Here is a 21141-nt window from a genome sequence, read left to right on the forward strand (position 1 = left end):
CAGCTGATAAAATACAAACAATTATAAAATGGAAAACCTCACATGAAACTGAGAGGGTTTTAAAAAGGTCTCATTCTAAGCAGAGGAGAGAGGTTGCATGTTACAGTGACTGGTGCCCAGGGAAGAAGAGGATGAAGAGCTCCAAGCTTCCATGGTACATCTACACTGCTTTAGACTGCAATCTGTGGTCGCCCAATAATTTTTTTTTTTTTTTTTTCATGTGATATATTGATATATATTTGAGATATATGACTTAGTAGAGAGTATTAAAAATCTGGATAAACAGAAGAAGATTAAATATCTCACTCTGAAATGAAGTCAGAAGGAGATTAGCCAAAACAATAAAATCTCTTCAGTTCCCTAGACATATAACCCTCCTGGGATTACTTGAAGTGGTGACAAATTTGCCTCTAGACTTGTCATTTAGGTCTTCATTTATGTAACTCTCCTCACTGAAATGGTCTTGATTTACATGGTTCACTGAAGTTAAGCAACTATGCTTGATGAAGTAAGCTGTGAATTCGAATGGGTATGACTCACCTTAGCATCTGTAGTGGTCAGCATGAAACCGTATTGATCTGCACTTTGGGAAGCGAGTTACTTCACGTCTTCTTAAGGGAGAGTCTAAACTGAGCTAACTTCTCCAAACCTGCTGTGTCCAATCTGCTCCCACTCTGTTGCATCCACCTTACGAAGCCGGCTGTCTGAACTCTCCTCCAGATTGTTACACGACAAATCGCACCATGCATGTGGGCCAAAGAAGCATGCCTTACGGTTAGTCCTGTCAGTCCATACATGGAACCATTATTAGTCCAGTCACAATGATGCTAACAATTTACTACCTTTCACTCTCTCACTGGTGCTGTGGTTTCCCTTCCCATGCCCCTCTGGGTTCCCAGGGTCATGGCTTCAGCCTGGAGGGCGGGCAGGGGAAGAGAGGGAATTTGCAGACTGTCATCAGCATCCTGAGTCCTTCACTGGGAGAGTCTGAAGTGGATGATGGGGGCATCTTCCTCCTCCCTCTTGTGTCCCTTGCTTGCTTGCTAACACACTCCTCTTGTTCTTCTCTTACTGGTGTGTGAGTTCGTCAGAATTTACTACACACAGTGTGTTTTATCTGTAATGGTTACTTGCTCTGGCTTCTCTCTGCTATTCCTAAAAAAAATTACCCACCTTGCAAAGCTCAATTCCTCTGTTGAAGATCAGCAATCTGCCTACCACCTTAGGGTCTCTGGTACCATCCTGTGGCCACAAGTTCAAGTGCTTTGCTATCATCCAGTGTCTCTAACTCCTCTGTGCTTCACTTTGTTTCCAGGCTCATAGGTAATTCATTCTACACTGAAAAGCCACTTGTTATTAGTAGCTATTAGGCACAGAAGTAGACAATTGTGTGGTGCTGCACCTACCCTTTGTACAATCATACAGAGCTAAGTGAAAGTTAAAAAAAAATAGACAATAGCAAAAAAGAAAAAAAAAGAGTGTGAGTTTCCCTCCGTCTCTTGATTCCCTTTTTCACCATGTCACAGAGCTGTTTTGGCTGCAATCTCCTGCAGTATGATGAGAAATGATAAAATGGGAAGCAACACCAAACAGAAGGAAATGCAATCAATTCCCTGCAGGGTCTAGCAGGAGAGAATTAAGCATGACAAAGACTGGCTTTGCAAGGGTTTGCTTTTCATTTCTTGAGTCTGTGCTATCGATGTTCCCCACCAAAACTGCAGAAAAAAATTAGGAAGTAGTCTGGGAATCCTCAAATATGTGAGCAACATGAAAACTCTGCAGGTGTTCTCCTTATCAGAAGCAATGCATTGTTTTGTTGGAGTGAACAGAACTTTTGGCCTTTTTCAACAAGATTGCAAAGAATAACTAACCCACAGTCTCCCATTCAGTGTCATGGTCAAAGTGGCTTCTCTGAGCTTTCTGTGCTCCTGATATTGCTCTGCTAGTCCAAAACCAGAAGATGATTGTTGTGACCAGCCATGGCTTGAGACACACAGTGGAAATTTGAGTGCTGTTCTGCTGGCCTGTGGGACTTCAGAAGACCTTTTCCTTGACATATTTTTTCAGAGGAACTTAAAAAGTCATATTTATTTGACTGTTTTGCCTTTTTTAACTTTATTTTCTTGTAATTGATTGATGGCTGAAATGTTACCTCTGTTCTTTTCTTCTTTCCTTCCTTCTAAAGACATATCAAGGCATTAATACTTATAGTGAGTAATAAAGGCATGAAAACTGGCTTATGTTGATATTTGACCTATAATAAATATTGAAGAATGTTGTTATGGCCTAAAAAGTCACATGATATAGAAATAATTCGTACTTTGGGATTAGTTAGGGCAAAATCAATAATTTAAATTTTTATCCCTCTAAATTTTATTGACGAGCTCAAATACTTCATTTTTCTTCAGTCTTATGTTAAAATTTTCTTTAACAGAAGAAATTGAACTGTATGCCAGCATGATGTATTTAAAGTTAACAAAAGATTTTATGGCACAGGAATACATGGTAATTCTGTCATGTACTTTAGAATATTATTAATATTAAGGAGTTTAACATCTTCATTTTTATGATTTATTCTCACATTAATATATAACCCCTATTTTTCATTTTATATTGCTTCCCAATTTGTGTGAGAGCACTAGGTCATAAAGTACTCAACTTTCTACTCTTTTAGATTGTTTTAAAGCTTTAACCTTTGTGATCTTAAATTGAAATCCACTTTCCTGTACTTACACAATGGGAAAAGAAAATGTGTTTCCATTTGGACCTACAGGGGTTGATTTTTCATATTCACTGGCTTAATAATTAGGTTTTTGCACAGTGAATATGAGTTAATTGCAAGAACATCAGCAATGTAACCCTCTACCTTCCTGATATTAGCATGCTGTTTCTATTGCCCTCACCAAGAATTCTGTTTAGTCAACTATTGACAGATAATTTCATAAATACATGGGCAACAACTCACTGATGCGTAAACCTATGCTTGGTTTTACCTACCAGTCCTTGGATTTTATAATTTGAATTTATTACATTGAAAAATTTTATCTGTCACTGAATGTTGACAGATGTTGGCAAAGGACACCTTTGTAAAGGCAATAGTAACGTTACACAACTATTTTAAAAGTATAGCTATTAAAGTAAATCAATACTCTCTAGACATCCTCTAGTTTTACAAGATGACCTTTACCTTGCAATAGCCTCTTTACCTTGCAATAGCCTCAATAGGTCTCAGTGATGCCTCTTCCTGAAGACCTTACTTAGCAAAGCAGTTCAGTCAGTGCCTGACAAGGTAATTGTTGAGCTTAACCAATCTTCAAATTACATGGAACTGCTGTAAATAAAGGCAGTGTATTTGGGAACCCATCCCTTTTAAAGCTAAATAGCAACAACAACCACGAAAAATCCTGTGACAGTTACTGAGAAACTCTTACTAAAAACTTGACTTCTCTCAGATTAGGAGGGCAGCAAGCAAGAGAGATTGCATGGAGGTTTTGCCTGCAGAGGTCAGGAGGAACAAGAGCAAGGTCTGGCTCCTGGAAAGCAGAAAACTGGTGTAGAGTTTGGCTGGTGTGACCAGTTCGTCGATGGTGACTGGTTGCTCAGGGTGGGTGGTTGGGAGCTTGCTGAGGCTGCAGAGGCTGCTCTGAGAGTTGAGTGACTTTCACATACATCAGAAGGGATTAGGCTGCACAAGGTGAACTTGCTATCCTGAGTAGGGAATAGAGAGTGCCCAGGACTTCCAAGACAAAAAATGGTAGCTCACAAATGAGGGATTTTGTACCCAGGATGGTTATGAGAACATCAGTCACCTCCACCACATCTTCAGGTAGTTCTCATCCGTTGCTGATTGTCTTAATAATGATAGAGCAGAGGAAGAGGAGATTAATCTTAACCACTCCTCCAAAGGAGAAAGTTAAAAGCTAGACCCAGTAAAACCCCCATAGTATTTAAGCTCAAAATGTTGTTTGAGGTCCCTCAGAAGCGTGGGGGGTCACCTGGACTATTGTATAAAGTTCAAAGTTTATTAGGCAGTAGGCCTAATATGTATGTACCTCGTGAGAGGATGGGTTTGTTCTTCTGACATGAGAGTGGCTGAGATGGAGGACTGGAGAGAAACAGAGGTTCACAGAGGAGGCTTATGGAGACATTACCTTGCTGCAGCACTCTGTGTGCTACAAGGCAGGACGTAAGTCATTAGGAAGGAGAATCATCTGCTAGAAAGGAAAAGCCTTGTATCTTGGATGTGTCCCACCCTTCAGTGGATGTCACACTCAAGGTCTGAAGAAGCTCCTGGAGCAGAGAGGGCCCTTTTAAAGACAAGGAGAAGCAGAGGGTGACAGGAGGAATCCATGATCACTGGGATCAGTGACATCATGTTGGGAGCAAAACTGGCAGACTTCCTGAGATAAAAAATAAAAGCAGAGGAACGATAATGTTTGGCATCAGATGATAACCCTGCAATAACAAGCACCTGGGATACTTTGTGGAAATAGGATCAGTGGGATAGTGTTACCTGGCAATGAACTTTACATGAGTAATAGGATGAAGATGCTCAGTTATGCTGCCTACGAAGGAATTACTTTAAATGTAAAAATATCACAGAAGCAGCCCACAAGGTAATCCTTGTAGGTGGCTGTCCCCATATTAAGTACTAAGATCATATCGATCCTGTGAGCAGAGTCATGACAGTTACTAAGTCTAAATGATATCAGGTAGTAGAAGTGGGAGATTTCAGCTATCTATGGAAAGAACACATCAACACCTCGAGCTGAGATGTGGAGAGAATTCTTGCATTCACTAAACACTGTTCAGAAAGGCAGTTTTGCCTTATCCTTGAAAATGCCATTCTATGTTTGATCTGGAACAGTTTGTGGGACCTAGTTCAAAACATTAGAGGAGAGTTGCTCTGTAGTAACAACCAAAGTATGGCAGATTTATTATCACAGCAGGAGAGCAGGTCAAATAAATCCCACATGCAGGTTTTCCCTTTTGCAAAGGCAAACTACATAACAATGAAGCAATTAGTAAAAAAACAAACCAAGAAATTCCAAAAGAAGCCACTTAGATGCAGTCTGGAGGCTAAAAAGAACCCAACAGACCCCTTCCCCTGCAATGTCTACTGGTAGCCTAGTGCAGTTGTGCTGCATTTAACAAACAAACAAACAAACACAAACAGTAAAAAAGATAAAATGTTTAAAGGATGAATGGGAAAACTGAGCAGGTGCTAAGCTTGGCATTTAAAAAAAAAAGTTTAATCCACAAAGTATGGCCAAAGGGAAAAAGGAAATTAATATGCTTAAAAAGACATCTACAGAGCACCTGGAGTTAAAGACATGGGTGAGATTCCCCAGAGTGATACTCTTTGTAGCAGACAAATCAAAATAGGTACTTCAGTTTGAGATAACTATGGGAAGTGTTAGATCTCAAAGAGGTCAGTGATCTGTTAATATGTTAACAAGACAGATGGCTAGAAAAAAATGTTGCCTCCAACACATTTTGAAAATTCAAGTGTAAACTTGATTTAAAGGATCAGGATGTTGCTCACTCTCCCAGGGGACCCTGGGAGTAAAAGGTTCATCCCATATGCTGGAAGACTAATCTCAATTGCTGTGTGTGGAGATAAGACCCACCATGCTCATTTTATAATCAGTGAGCTATAAGGTATTCTAATAGTTGATCATACTCTGTCTTCATAGTGATGTCTCCAGCCCCCAGTACAGGGCACCGTACACAGAAATAAAGATAGAAAGAACAGACTGAGAATTCCCCCATCTGAATGGGATCCCACTGAGGAAGAGTGTCAATCCTTGTTTCAAGGAGGTATTTTCAGTGTGAAATACCATTAGCACAAAATCTTAAGACCCATTTCTGAACATGTATCCAATGTCACAACATTTGCTTAGGAATGGTGTGAAGAAGAAGGGTGTATCGCTCTCTACAACTACCTGAAAGGAGGTTGTAGTGAGGTGGGGGTCGGTCTCTGCTCCCAGGTAACAAGTGATAGGACAAGAGGAAATGGCCTCAAGTTGCACCAGGGGAGGTTTAGATTGGATATTAGGAAAAATTTCTTCACTGAAAGTGTTGTCAAGCATTGGAACAGGCTGCCCGGGGAAGTGGTTGTGTTACCATCCCTGGAGGTATTTAAAAGAGGTGTAGATGTGGTGCTTAGGGACATGGTTTAGTGGTGGACTTGGCAGTGCTATATTAACAGATGAACTTAATGATCTTGAAGGTCTTTTCCAACCTAAACATTTCTATGATTCTACGATTCTAAGAGTTGAATCTTCTCCTGTCTGGATGGAAACTGGCTCCCTCTACCAGCAAACAGAGCAAACACTGCTGCAGAGTGTGAGCACTGTCTCCTTCTGTAGCTGGAAATCTAGCCTCGAAGGACATTTTTCCCGCAAGCACTCCTCATCTAAGAGCAGACATATGGGGTGTTGTGGTTTAACCCTAGCTGAGTGAAATCCAGCTCACTCACTCCCCCTCAATGGGATGGGGGAGAGAATCAGAGGAGTAAATGTGAGAAAAATCGTGGGTTGACATAAAGTCAGTTTAATAAATAAAGCAAAAAATGTACATGCAAGCAAAGCAAAACAAGGAATTCATTCACTATTTCCCATCGTCAGGCAAGTGTTCAGTCATCTCCAGGAAAGCAGGGCTTCATCACTCATAATGGTTACTTGGGAAGACAAAGACTGTCACTCCAAAGGTCCCCCTGCTTCCTTCTTCTTCCGCCAGCTTTATATGTTGAGCATGACATCATATGGTATGGAATAGCCCTTTGGTCAGTTGTCTCAGCTGTATCCCCTCCCAACTCCTTGTGCACCCCAAGTCTACCCGCTGGTGGAGTGGTGTGAGAAGCAGAAAAGGCCTTGGCTCTGTGTAAGCACTGCTCAGCAGTAACTAAAACATCCCTGTGTTATCAACACTGTTTCCAGCACAAATCCAAAACATAGCCCCATGCTAGCTACTATGAAGAAAATTAACTCTATCTCAGCCAATACCAGCACATTCTTGACCCCTTATTCCATATCATTTACATCATGCTCAGTTCCCACACTATCCAATACAAACTCTTTAGCCATCACACTCTTTCCCATCCTTTGGTATAATAAACAGATATCATTCCCTTAGTCTATGGACTATCCTTGTAAATGTCCATAAAATGTCCAGAAATGTCTACAAAATGTCCACTGAATTAATTTAGTCCATGACTTGATGCTCCATCTCTTATGGTGGGCACTCAGGACAGGAGAGGTGATGTGTTGGGTGGAGTTACTGGGCACCAAAGCCAGCTCAGATTGGGTGACTGCTGCACTTGCCCTGCTTCTTGTAAGGCTTGTCCTCCATTGGTTCAGGTGGTTCCTGCTATAGTAATTCCTATAACATGCAACTCAAATCCTGGGTTGCAACAATTTAAAGGTGTTTCCATTACAGTCACCACTCCTGGTCCCTTTGGACCAGACCATAGAGTTTAACATTGCAATGAACTCCTCCCCTTGCCCCTTCTCTGGCTTGGACTTTTCTACAGACTGCAGTCCCTTAGGGATTTACCTGCTCCAGTTGGAGCCTTATCTATGAGCCACAGCCTCTCCAGGGGTATACCTGCTACGGCATAGACTTATCCACAGGACAGTCATTTTGAGGTGCACCTGTTCCAGTGTGGCTTTATCCATGGGCCACAATGCCTTCAGAGATACATGTACTCCAGTGTGGCCTTGCCTACAGCCAAAGTCCCTTTGAAGTAAACCTGCTCCAACATGGCCTTACCCATGGCTGCAGTCCCTGCAGGGGTGTACCTGCTCTGCCGTGGGCTTATCCATGCCCACACGCTTCGAGGTGCTCCAGCATGACCTCATGCACAGCCACTGATGCTTCAAGGTGTACCTGCTGCAGCATGGACTTATCCACAGCCACAAATGCTTCAAGGGCTACCTTCTCCAATGTGGACTTAACCATGGCCACAGACGTTTGGGGTGTCCTGCTCCAGAGTGGACTTGTCCACAGGTCACAGTCCCTTCGACTCAAGTTCACACTGGAGTTCCAGCCTGTCCAGTACAGCAGCACAGAAACAGCAGTGATGCCCTGGCTATCTGCCAGTCCAGGCGCGTGGCCATTGCTGTTATCAAAATGTTCCCAGGCACACCACAGTAAGATGATCAGCAGTACAGCAGTACAGCAAGCAGCGAAAGCAAAAAACAGCCACTAATGAACACTAGACTCTAATATACAGTAAGTCAAGCAAGCCCTACGGAAAGCACAGGAGCCTGTCAAATAATAGCTAAACAACAATAACAGCTATAAATTTGACCTAGCACATTCCAATCAAACCCGTTGTTATTTTGAACCCTTTGAGCCCCATTTTGGGTGCCAAAAGAACTGTCATGGTTTAACCCCAGCTGGCAACTAAGCACCACACAGCCACTTACTCACTCCCCTCAGTGGGATGAGGAAGAGATTTGGAACAGTAAAAATGAGAAAACTCGTGGGCAGAGATAAAGACAGTTTAATAGGTAAAGCAAAAGCCGCGTGCACAAGCAAAACAGAACAAGGAATTCATTCACTCCTTCCCATGGGCAGGCCGGTGTTCAGCCATCTCCAGGAAAGCAGGGCTCCATCATGTGTAACAGTTACTTAGGAAGACAAATGCCATCATTCCAGACGTCCCCCTCTTTCTTCTTCTTCCCCCAGCTTTTTATGCTAAGCAAGACATCATATGGTGTGGGATATCCCTTTGGTCAGTTGGGGTCAGCTGTCCCAGCTGTATCCCCTCCCAATGTCTTGTGCACCCCCAGCCTACTCGCTGGTGGGGTGGTGTGAGGAGCAGAAAAGGCCTTGACTCTGTGTAAGCTCTGCTCAGTAATAATGAAAACATGTCTGTATTATCAACACTGTTTTCAGCACAAATCCAAAACATAGCTCCATGCTAGCTGCACACAGGGTCAGACCTTCAGGGTCTGCACATGTCACAGCAGATGCAGGGGGGAGAATGTGAGAGTGGGGAAATGACAGTTCTGAACTTCCAGAGCTGGAGATGGTGCCTTTTTATTTAGTATCCTTCAGTGGATTTCTCTTCTTTGAATTGGTCCAGTGATTTCCAAATTCACTATGGAGCATCCATTTCCAGTGATGCCTCCAGATGCGATTGCAGTGTAAGCAGCAAGAAAGACAGTACTACTGCAGTGATAGATGCGTAATGAGCAGTAGATAGCAGGCACATGATACTCTACTCCGACAGAACTGGATGTTTTACCCTCACTAAATTCTTTTACTGCTGTGCTGAAATGGCTCAAACTGTTGGATGTGCAGTTCTGTGCCATCTGATCATTTCATCTTCTTAACTATGAACAAGTGCAGAGATAAAACAATTTATAAACTGCAAAACCATTCCATAAACATTACAATGCTTTTGAGAGTCAGCTACATGTGCATCACATTTTGGTGCAATATTTGAAACAAACGTTTTTATAAATGGCAGAAAGGGAAAGCCAGTCATTTTAGTAATATACATGAAAACAACACACATTAAAAAATCAAATGCTCTTGCATAATAAAACTATATCCAGGATCTTCAATCACAGGAGCGCTAATTAAAACTTTGCAATTTTCCCACATTGCAGTCTATTGAGTTCAGTAGCTTATGCATATTAATATCCTGGGGTTATAAACATTTTTTAAAATTTTCATAGTTTGTGTGAACTTATATGTATTATTTTTTCCCTTGATACACCTCTCTCAATTTCTCTTTATTGTAACAGAAACATAGATCTTGCTGTTAATTTTCAATCTGTTAGGTGTATTACAGCGTAGTATTCTAATCAGATCAATTTATTGCAAATAAATCACATTTTATTTTCTTTTCAATGTATGGTTAAATCACTTTGAAAAGTGTTTTCCCTTCATTCAACATCAGTGCTCAAATCTACTTTTTTTATTTAACTTCAACTGTTGATACCAAGTAAAATTAAGAGCTTAAAGTATGAATTTGTGACTTGAAAAGGGGAAAGTTGTGATATTTTGGAACTCACTCATCATGAGGCTGGAGATAAAAAGGAGAAGTATGTGAACAGGAACTGCAATATCTCAAGTGTGGTCAGAACTTTCAAAGAAAATTAAGCATATGTAAAGAAATTTTTTTTCTCCTTTTCACTATGTACAATCGTGTATTCAATGAAAATAAATGAAGCCTAAAAAAAAAGATATGATTCCTGTCCATAAGTACATGTATGAATTATATTCTAGAGAGAAAGAAAAGCATTATAAGCTAAAGAATAAGCAATATAAACTAGCTGTAAATTTAGCTTGATAATTAGAAAAGGGTTCCTCAGTGGTATAAGCTTACAGAACAGCCTTCTCCAAGGAACAGTGAAAAAAAACAAACACGCAAATGAACAAACTGTTCAGAAGATTGAGCACGACACATTTAAGATATGTTTTACTGCTGTCTGTGGCCAGTGCTAACTAGGCTTGAGGTACAAAGAACTTGACGAAGTATCGGAACATAACAAAGTACAGGAAAGTATGATGTTTATCTATTGCTTTGCTTAGTGCAGGTACAAAGCCTACCTCTGGCCAAACAAGGTGTTGGCCAGAGCATGTAGGTGCTTTCACTTACAATATCCTTGGAGAAAGTGCAATGTTTGATCTCAGTTATGTTACACACTAAAACGTTCAGGTCAAGGCAAGTCCTACTAGCTAGTGGATGCCAGAGCATCAAGGACAAGTAACACTCTGTTTGCTATGTGGGTGTGTTTGCAGAGGCACTCCAGTGAGGATTTTGCACCTTCTGAGCTCCTTTCCTTGATACTTGCACTTCAAACTTGTACTACGTACAGAGTTTGAAAGACTTACTTGAGCAGCCCCTACTGTGCTTTGTCTTTTATATAAAGTATTTAATAAACAATTTGTATAGCAGATGTTAGGTGTCCTACAAATAATAAGTATCATGTTTATTGATCATTTACATCAAAAAGGACATGTGTCCAATTAATCTGCTTTATCAAAAGCTGAAGTTCAAAATCCTACTATCGTGGGCAATCTCAGCATCGGGAAGAGTTTTATATCTAGCAACGCACTGCAGGAACAGTTAGCACCATATTACACTAGCCACCTTCAAGCTGCATCTTCCCTCTTCAAAATAAAAAATCCATTTTGAGCTTCCTCTTGTTATGTATGCTAGGGAACTGTAAGACCCTTACACGCATACTTCAGACACACAGTGAAGTCTTCAAACTTTTAGGAAAACACAGGTAGCTCAGCTGCTTTCTGTATTTCAAGCTAACTGTGAAAATACTGTGATTGGTTAACTATTAAGGAGTCAAAATGTTTGTAAAGATGCCCTCCAAGAACCTTCACTGCCTATTTAAATGATGCTGGAATAAAAGATTTAATACACAAATATGGCAAAGTCACACATGTTAGAGATGGTTACCATATGATAATAAGTTGCTCTGCTGTGCATGTGTATAAAATTTGGAAATTAGTCACCTGGTAATATTCAAGCAACTGCTATCTAATGCAGAAAAAGCTAATCTCTTTGAAGACAGTTGAGAGATTATGTCTTTTAAAATTGGTGTTTAAGCATTCTCTCAGGATGAAGTTCAAAATTTTTGTTTCAAGAAAAATAAACATGAAAATGGCACTATGGATTAGACTTATCTGAAGCAGCATGTCAGCAGCTAATAAGCCCTAATGAAAATGAAGAACATCAGGAATGAGCCAATCAAGACAAAACCAACCAAACAAACAAAGAAAACCCAAATAAACAAGCTGAACGCACTGAGATATCTACAGCATATATATATATATGAACAGCCTGCATAATTGTGAACTACTGAATTTAACTAAAGTACTACAAAGAATAAGCAAGGACAAGCAGCTGATTTTTAGTTTGACAGGGACAAAATGAGGTCTAGGTTTCTCCTGCACTAGAAAAAGAGATTCAAACTTCCCTGGACTAAACAATTAAAAATATACCCCTCATGGTTTTCAGTCTCATTAAAACTTAATAAAGTACTCTTCATATTAACCTGTTTTTTGAATGAGGCTAGTCTCAAAACAAAAATTTTCTCTATCTTTCCCATTTACATCATCTGCTACAGTAAAGCATAGTAGTGTTTCATGTGAAGTTTGTTTCACAGCTGGTTGCCCACAACTAAAAATATCTAGAAACAGCAGTGTCCTGATTCAGCATTACTTTGGTAGCAGCAGGGAAGGATGAAGCATATTTAAGAAGTGCCCCAGATCAATCAAAAAACATTTTAATGTATGGGATCTTTTTTTTTTTTCCTTATTTTGTATATGTCTGTAATTAAGAAGGAAAAAAATCTGTATTTTTAGATTTTAAATTAAGACATGGACAGTTTTTCTAAATTCTTGGGAGTGTAACTACATGTTTATGGAAAGATAAAAGAAGCTGATATTGGCAAAGAGAAAAGGACTAAAACTGAATAAAAGATCAGGTTTCCAGACATCTGCAGGTCTGATATCTTTAAGCAATCAGATGAAATAATTTATTTGAGTTTATAACCTTTGGTCTTTATCCATCTACAGCCCCTTGAATCAGTCTGCATTGTATTGTGTTTATATTTCTGACACAATAATGTTTATGTTTCAGTGACTTTCTCAAAACAAATACGTAATTAAGCACATAACTAGATTTAGAGACACTCATAAAAGTCAGGATCCTCTGAATGTGACACTAGCCTGGAAAACTGCTAACTAACTACATCACTAGGTATATCCTACTTCATACATTTCTATCCTTTCTCCCCTGCCAGGAAGAATGTTTTTCCCTGAGTGACATGTGAGAGAAACTTTTAAAGCTCAGAGAGTGGGATTCTGATACGTAAAAAATGAATAATCTGTAATTAAGGTGCTAAGAGAGGGGGGGAAGCCAATAAGAAGCAGACCAATCAGCCTTAACAGAATTTGAAATCGTTAGCATTGAAACTCAGTGCAGGCAATTTTAATCTAGGTGGCTGCACAGTCCTTGGTTTTAACCTAGAGAAATGTTCAGATTTTAAATTAACTGGAGAACAGCTCCCCTATTGTTGCCCAGCTTCATTAAAATCATATTGTGTATGGAGGCAAAAATGAGATTAATATTAGAGTTCTCAAAGTTCATATGAGAGGTATTCTTTAGTCCATAAAGTCTGCCACTGTGCCAAATTCAGGAGAAAAATTAGACATAACTTGGTATTTTATTTGGTCTCAAGAGAAAATAGTTACATGATCCTTTTGAGTGATATTTGTATCAATGATAATTGTTAACATGATACATAATGAATGAACCAGTTTTTTGATGGCCACATTATACTCACAGAGGTATATATGAGTTCTATGGATTGCAGTGGGGTCGTGAGTTCAGACCAGCTGAGAGCATTAATCACCCCAGGACTCTGAAAAGGTGCCATGCTGCTCCAATTCTGGAGCCATAACCACAGGTGTATTTTAACTTCTCCTATGTGCAGGATTCTTGGATGTATTCTAAATTTTGCTTTCAGTCTATCTGCTGCAGTTTTTCAGAAGGACTGAAAATCCCATGTAAAGTACTTCTGAAAATTTCATGATCAGTGGTTAGAAAGTGTAATCAAGTATTTTGGACAATTGAATCAATGGTAACTTACGGATCTTAGCTTGTAAAAGTAGGTGGAAAATATGCAGACTCTTTTCTAGTCTCTAATTAGGGTAGATTTCTAAGCAACGGACTACACGTAACCAAACTGTATTTGTTAAACTTACACACCTTTACTCCCTCAACGGGTGCTTTGTTGGCATTCCATGACAGCTTAGGTCATAATTAACATGAAAAGAAAAGGTAACCAGCAAACCCCAAAGAAACCCCAAATATGTACAATCAAGGAATACTAGGTAGCTTTCAGTGGGTCCACGGTGTTCGGTTAGAGAAGTGACGCTGATTAAAATCAATAAGAGATGTACATTTGCTGAAGAAAGTGAGAGTGACCATTTTATGTATTTTGCTTTTACAATAACTGCAATCAAAGCAGTTTTCATTAGCTCAAGATACGCTCCAAAACTGCAGTTGCTCTGAACAGTGATGCGTACCACCTCATCGAGTTGAGAAATTCAATTGCTGTGCCATTAGCCTTGTTTGAAATTTTAAAAGGAATGAACACTCGGCTTTTAATTGCTGGCTGTCATCTGGGCTGTGAGGATTCAGCTCCTCCACAATACATGGACTTGGCAACTACAGGTAAGCCAATTTCACAAGGCTGAAGTATAAGGATACAGTGGGTGAAGTCCCAGCTACAGAGAGAGAGTTCTTTCGTAAATGGAGACCTGTCAATGAAACACACTATTTAAGCATCTATTATTATTATCATAAAGCTCTAATAAATGTAAAAATGGAGTAGGTGTTACTGCATGCCTTTCACCACAATTCAAGAGCTGCACACAGAAGCTAAGGACTCTGAATATTTATTTTAACTGGAAGCATATTGATACCAGAGTTCTCCTGTATTCACAGGGAGAATATAAAATTTCCCCAAACTGGTATTTTCTGTGCCCCTTGCTAGACTTCAGTAGCATTCAGAGGTTACTATGCCTGTTCGCAAGAAGAGGTGGTTGAAAAACCATTTTCTACAGTAGCTTTGACTTTTTCTGAACGTTAATCTCCTGGCAGTCACACTGCTGAAACGTGGACATCCCTGGTCAGTGCGAGTCCTGCTGCAGAAGGCGGAGGGAGGCAGAGTGTTCCCCAGGGAGAGCCCAGCACCCTTGACCTGCAGCACCAAGTGCTCCAGACTGCTTGAAGCAGCCCCAACACAAGCCTTCATCAAACCATGCACATAGCAATTCCGGGGTTATACCCAGAGGCAGGCACCAAAAAATCCCACAAGCAAACACTCAGTAAAAACATGGTCAGGTTAAAACACTGCAGAGAGTGCCAAGGTTACCAAGAAAGATAGTTCATCGTTGGCGTTGTATTGCAAACACTTTAAGTAGGGACCCACACGGGTCAGAAGTCAACTGAAGGAGCGGCTCTGACACACTGAGCGTGCAGGACTGCACGGATCGGACATGGACACCTGCATCCAGCTGTTTGCCATGTGGCCTGTGTGAAGAGCAGGTGAGGCCATCGGCATCAGCCTCAGACCACAACCCTCTGCTGCGTTCGACTGGCATGAGCATCCTGCTGTGAGAGCTCCAGAGAACTATTGTTTATCCAGCTAAAGCTATCAGCTATGTGTGCTAGGGGTTTACAGCTGCAGTAACGTCCTTTCGGGCCCATATTACAGCGCATAGGTGCATTAGATTCACTAATCTGAACACTTAAGGTTCTTATGGCTTAGAGATGTATTGCATTGCTGCACCGTACACATTACTGCAATACAGAAGCCTATGTTCTTCATCTATCGTGCTGATTTTTGCCATTGAGAATTAATATTTTTGGGGAAGACAAAACCTAAAAATGAATGACTTCTGTGCACACCACACACAAATTCTTGCAGTGACATAAGGAAGTGGATAAAATTCCTGGCTTGCTCATGGGTGTTTGCAGATTTGAGTGCGGTGAGGTTCCACTGTGCTTGTAGCATTTCTAGTAAGGTGGTGGTGGGAGGGGAGGAAATGATTTCCAGCTCTCCTATGACAAATTGTTCTGATTACTGAATATGTCAATGTCATTGAAGGTTTTAAGCAGAACAAGGTCTGCACAAGCTGAAATAAACCCATCTTTTTTCTTTCTTAATGAATGGATTTTCCTTCCTGAGATAAACAATCTGGTGGTGTCAAAGGCATTTCTCTTAAAGAGAACAATAGTGTGAGGAAGTACCTCCTGTCTCTCTTTTTTCCTGGAGAAAAATAAGACAGAAACTTACACCAGCACTCTCAATCACTTGTTTTATTTGAAGGTACCGTTGCCTGGTGAATCTGAAGCTGTACTTACATTGGCAATACATTTCAAAGCTGGTTTTAGCCTGTACTCAAGTATCACATAAAAATAACTTCTTACTCCTAATGTGCCATTTTGTAGAGTCAAATATTTTTGCTTTATTCCTAGAACAAAATTGTCTCATTCATCTCTAGAAGAAAGGCTTCCGTGATGATTCTGTATTCACAGAGGACATTGAGATTTTAAACATGTTTTGTTCAAAGATTAATGTTATAGTGAAGTGACAAAGAATTCTACACCTCAGAGCACATTTTGGAGAATATCCTGCTCCAGTTTCCCAGAGTCATACCTCGTTCTGGCAGCCCCAGTTTTCCCATCAATCACAGGCAGAAAGTGAAGTCAAAATGCAGACTGTGAACGGAGAAGATGACATAGATGCTACACTACCGAGCACAGCAGTGCCAGGGGTCGGGGCAGCAGGCGCATGGGTTGAGGCTTAAAACCCTAAGCTGGTTTTCTCTGGAATGTGAACACTGAGCAAGAAGCCAAAAAGTGACAAGCTATTAAGAAAATGCTGAGGGCATCAGCAGGTGAGGTGGCCTCGAATGCTTTTGTGCTGAGCACTTTCATGGGTGTTAAAGTTCAAGGGGGAGTTTGAAATTCAAACCCTGAAGTTAGTCTGGAGCCTGATGTCTTTCTAAAACAGAGCAGGTTAATTCACCTCACCTAATGCAGAAGGGAATTGCAGTGGCAGAAGCACCCTGCCTATTCCTGAGTGATACCTCACTGTACAATCCACCACATGGTTATTGGACTAGGTCTTGCTTCATGAGGCTTTTTTCCCTTCGATATATTTTAATTACTGAAAGTGTGCAAAATGCCCAACCCATTCTCTCAAAACCGGTGGCATGCAAGTGCCAACCTTTTCCAACTTTAATGATTCTATGATTCTATGATTCTATGAAACCACTTCGTTCAGTTAGTTCCTTCCTTGGGTGAAACAATGATTCCAGCTTTAATTAAAATTATTTTTGGACATAGCTAGCCCCAAGGCTTGGCAACCTAATATACCTCTGACCCAGCAATACATTTTCTTATAGCTACAGAACAAACATCTGTCAAAGTATGTTCAAGTCACCTTGTACTTCAGTGAAATTTTGCAGAGGTGATTTCAACACCAAAGCATAATCACCACTTTAACTAGGGTAAGATGAAGTCATGCCAAAGAAAATAATTTAAAAACCCCAAATAAAAGTCATAAAAGTAAAAGTAGTAAGTAGAGGAGATGTGAATAAAATGTACCTCCTATATTAGGGGGTGAGTGGATCAGTGATGATAATGAGAATCATAAATTTTTACAGTTATCAAAAATGGACCTGAAAGGTCCAATGAAAGGTAAATCGGTAACAATAAGTGCAATCAGGAATTTTCAGTTTTGGAAAACCACGGCTGTTAAGTGAAAGCTACAGTCATTTTAAATTATATGTGTTTCCTGCATTTTTTAACCTGTTCTATATTTTAGACCTCAGCTTAAGACTTGCAATTTTCAGTCCTGAAATATAATTCAGACTTGAGATATTGCTAAAGATTTGGGTCAATATGTAGTTTGTAGTGAAGGGGCAGAAACAACTGTGAAAGCCTTAATTGCTTTAGTGAATAGCCCTGCTGGTTCACACACAGTCACATGGGGAGTCATTGGTTCAGGAGAGAAATGAGCACACAACACTGAATTTAACAGTTTGTTTTCCTGGTCCCTAAACTTTGCTTGGTCCATAGCAGTGACATCTCCTGTCAGCAAGGGCTGTTTCCAAGATAACTGTTTCTGTGCTTCTGTGCTTCTGCTTTAGATCTTACTTTCAGCTCGGTAAAAATAGATGAACGCTCTTGCATTTGGACAAAGCTTTCAGCACCCTTCTTTACAACTAATTTCTTTGGAAAAGGAAAAGTTTAATTCCCAAATGTCCCTGTTTCTCCTTGGAGCTTCTCTGAAACAGATCCTTCATTTCTTTTGGAGATTTTGGAGCACTAAAGAAAAAGTTTTAAGAGCAGCATCCCACCATTATTTGGGGCAATTATCTACAAAACATGACCTGCTGTTCTTGAAACTTAATGGGGTTAAGAGGCCTGGGAGAAAGCATTGTCAGCAATGGCAGCTACACAGAATATTGTTCTGTTCCTGACATTCCCAGACTGGATCTGTCTCCAAGGCACTGGCTACATCCCTTCCTCCTCCAAAAGTTTTGTTTTGATGACAAGGTCTCTGTTTTGAATTCAGTGCAAGAAGATGGGAGTGCGCAGAGCTCTCTTCTGGCTCCTTTGGTTACATCTCTTTCCTTTATTCCCCTTGGGACAGAAATGGGAAAACCATTTCTCTTAGATCTATGCAAATTTACTTTTTCACTCTCCATCTTCTGCTCTTTCTGATTTACGTCGTGTTCTCATCCATGTCGGTATGTCATTTACAAATGGGAAGTTTCTTCACTGCTGTCTATCACATAACTGACTCCTGGGGAGAGAAGTCCACTTGCAAGAGCTGAGAGTCTCGCCTTTGACTTATGTGGGTAGATGCACTCATTGACCATCTGCGTTCTAATATCTCGTTCTTGTGCAAGGCTTTATTTCAGGTAAACCAAGTAGCTTTCCTCATATTGGTGACTTATGGTATTTATTGCATGTTTCACTCTCCAGGCTAGCAGTTCTTCAAGAGACATAAAAATTAAGTTATTCTTTCAAAATCTCACAAGATATTATGGAGCTCCATGCTTTTAACTATTTATTTCACTAGAATAGTAAAACACTAGCTTTGTACCTGACAAGATAATAACTTATCATCTATATGACTTCAAACAGAAACAGGGACTCTGTATTCCATTACCAATGCCACAGGCAATCCTATCCCTCACACAATGCTTTCACAGAATCACAGAATCACAGAATCGTATAGGTTGGAAAAGACCTTTAAGATCATCGAGTCCAACCGTAAACCTAACGCTACCAAGACCACCACTATACTATGTCCCTAAACACCTCATCCAAACGTCTTTTAAATACTTCCAGGGATGGTGACTCAACCACTTCCCTGGGCAGCCTCTTCCAATGCTTGAGAACCCTTTCAGTGAAGTGAAATTTACTAATATCCAATCTAAACCTCCCCTGTCGCAACTTGAGGCCCTTTCCTCTCGTCCTATCACTTGTTACCTGGGAGAAGAGACCAACTCCCACCTTGCTACAACCTCCTTTCAGGTAGTTGTAGAGAAGCGATAAGCTCTCCCTTCAGCCTCCTTTTCTCCAGGCTAAACAACCCCGTTCCCTCAGCCGCTCCTCATCAGACTTGTGCTCCAGACCCTTCAGCAGCTTTGTTGCCCTTCTCTGGACACGCTCCAGCTCCTCAATGTCTCCCTTGTAGTGAGGGGCCCAAAACTGAACACAGTATTCGAGGTACAGCCTCACCAGTGCTGAGTATAGGGACACGATCACTTCCCTACTCCTGCTGGCCACGCTATTTTTGATACAAGCCAGGATGCCATTGGCCTTCTTGGCCACCTGGGCACACTGCTGGCTCATATTCAGCCAGCTGTCAACCAACACGCCCAGGTCCTTTTCTGCCTGGCAGCTTTCCAGCCACTCTTCCCCAAGTCTGTAGCGTTGCATGGGGTTGCTGTGGCCCAAGTGCAGGACCTTGCACTTGGCCTTGTTGAACCCCATACAATTGACCTCCAGCCCATTGATCCAGCCCGTCCAGATCCCTCTGTAGAGCCTTCCTGCCCTCAAGCAGTTCAACACTCCCGCACAACTTGGTGACATCTGCAAATTTACTGAGGGTGCACTCGATCCCTTCATCCAGATCATTGATAAAGATATTAAACAGAACTGGCCCCAGCACAGAGCCCTGGGGTACACCGCTTGTGACCGGCCGCCAACTGGAGTAAACTCCATGCACCACCACCCTTTGGGCCCGGCCATCCAGCCAGTTCTTTACCCAGCGAAGAGTATACCCGTCCAAGCCATGAGCAGCCAGTTTCTCCAGGAGAATGCTGTGGGAAACCGTGTCAAAGGCTTTACTGAAGTGTAGATAGACAGCATCCACAGCCTTTCCCTCATTCACTAGGCAGGTCACCTTGCCATAGAAGGTGATCAGGTTGGTCAAGCAGGACCTGCCTTTCCTGAACCCATGCTGGCTGGGCTTGATCCCTTGGTTATCCTCTACATGCCGTGTGATGGCACTCAGGATGATCTGCTCCATCAGCTTCCCCGGTACCGAGGTCGGGCTGACAGGCCTGTAGTTCCCCGGGTCCTCCTTCGGCCCTTCTTGAAGATGGGTGTCACATTTGCTAATCTCCAGTCAACTGGGACCTCCCCAGTTAGCCAGGACTGCTGGTAAATGATGGAAAGGGGCTTGGTGAGCACTTCTGCCAGTTCCTTCAGTACTCTTGGGTGGATCCCATCAAGCCCCATAGACTTGTGAATGTCTAAGTGGTGCAGCAGGTCACTAACCATTTCCCCCTGGATTATGGGGGCTCCATTCTGGTCCCCGTCCCTATCTTCCAACTCCGGGGGCTGGGTACCCAGAGAACTATTGGCCCTGCTATTAAAGACTGAGGCAAAGAAGGCATTAAGTACCTCAGCCTTTTCCTCATCCTTGGTCACTGTGTTCCCTCCCCCATCTACTAGGGGCTGGAGATTCTCCTTAGCTCTCCTTTTGCTGCTAATGTATTTGAAGAAGTATTTTTTGTTGTCTTTTACGGCAGTAGCCAGATTGAGCTCTAGCTGCACTTTGGCCCTTCTAATTTTCTCCCTGCACAGCCTCGCTACACCTTTGTAGTCCTCCTGAGTTGCCTGCACCTTCTTGCAGAGGTCATAGACTCTCCTCTTTTTCCTGAGCTCGAGCCAGAGCTCTCTATTCAGCCAGGCCGGTCTTCTTCCCTGCCGGCTCGTCTTTCGGCACCTGGAGACAGCCTGCTCTTGTGCCTTTAGGACTTCAGAAGCTTTCCTGATGGAAAGTTCAGTTCTTTTTAAACTGAAGAAATATCTGAACCTAAAATTATGCTGTACTTAAAACTGATATATGTCACCACTTTTAATTAGAAGCTTAAATATCAGCAATGTCTTTTTAGCTGAATCTTGTATGAATTTAATTTCTTCTATCATGTACAAAAAGCAGTTGTTATGACTCATGTTTCTTGTGTCTCTTCTGAATGCCAAATAAATGCAATCTTTGTCCTTCTTACACAGCGCTATTCATGATGTAGTACAGCACTACTAGTACCCTGCAGAAAAAAAAG

The sequence above is a fragment of the Ciconia boyciana genome, chromosome 4, assembly GCF_034638445.1.
Source record: "Ciconia boyciana chromosome 4, ASM3463844v1, whole genome shotgun sequence".
NCBI classification, from domain to species: Eukaryota; Metazoa; Chordata; class Aves; order Ciconiiformes; family Ciconiidae; genus Ciconia; species Ciconia boyciana.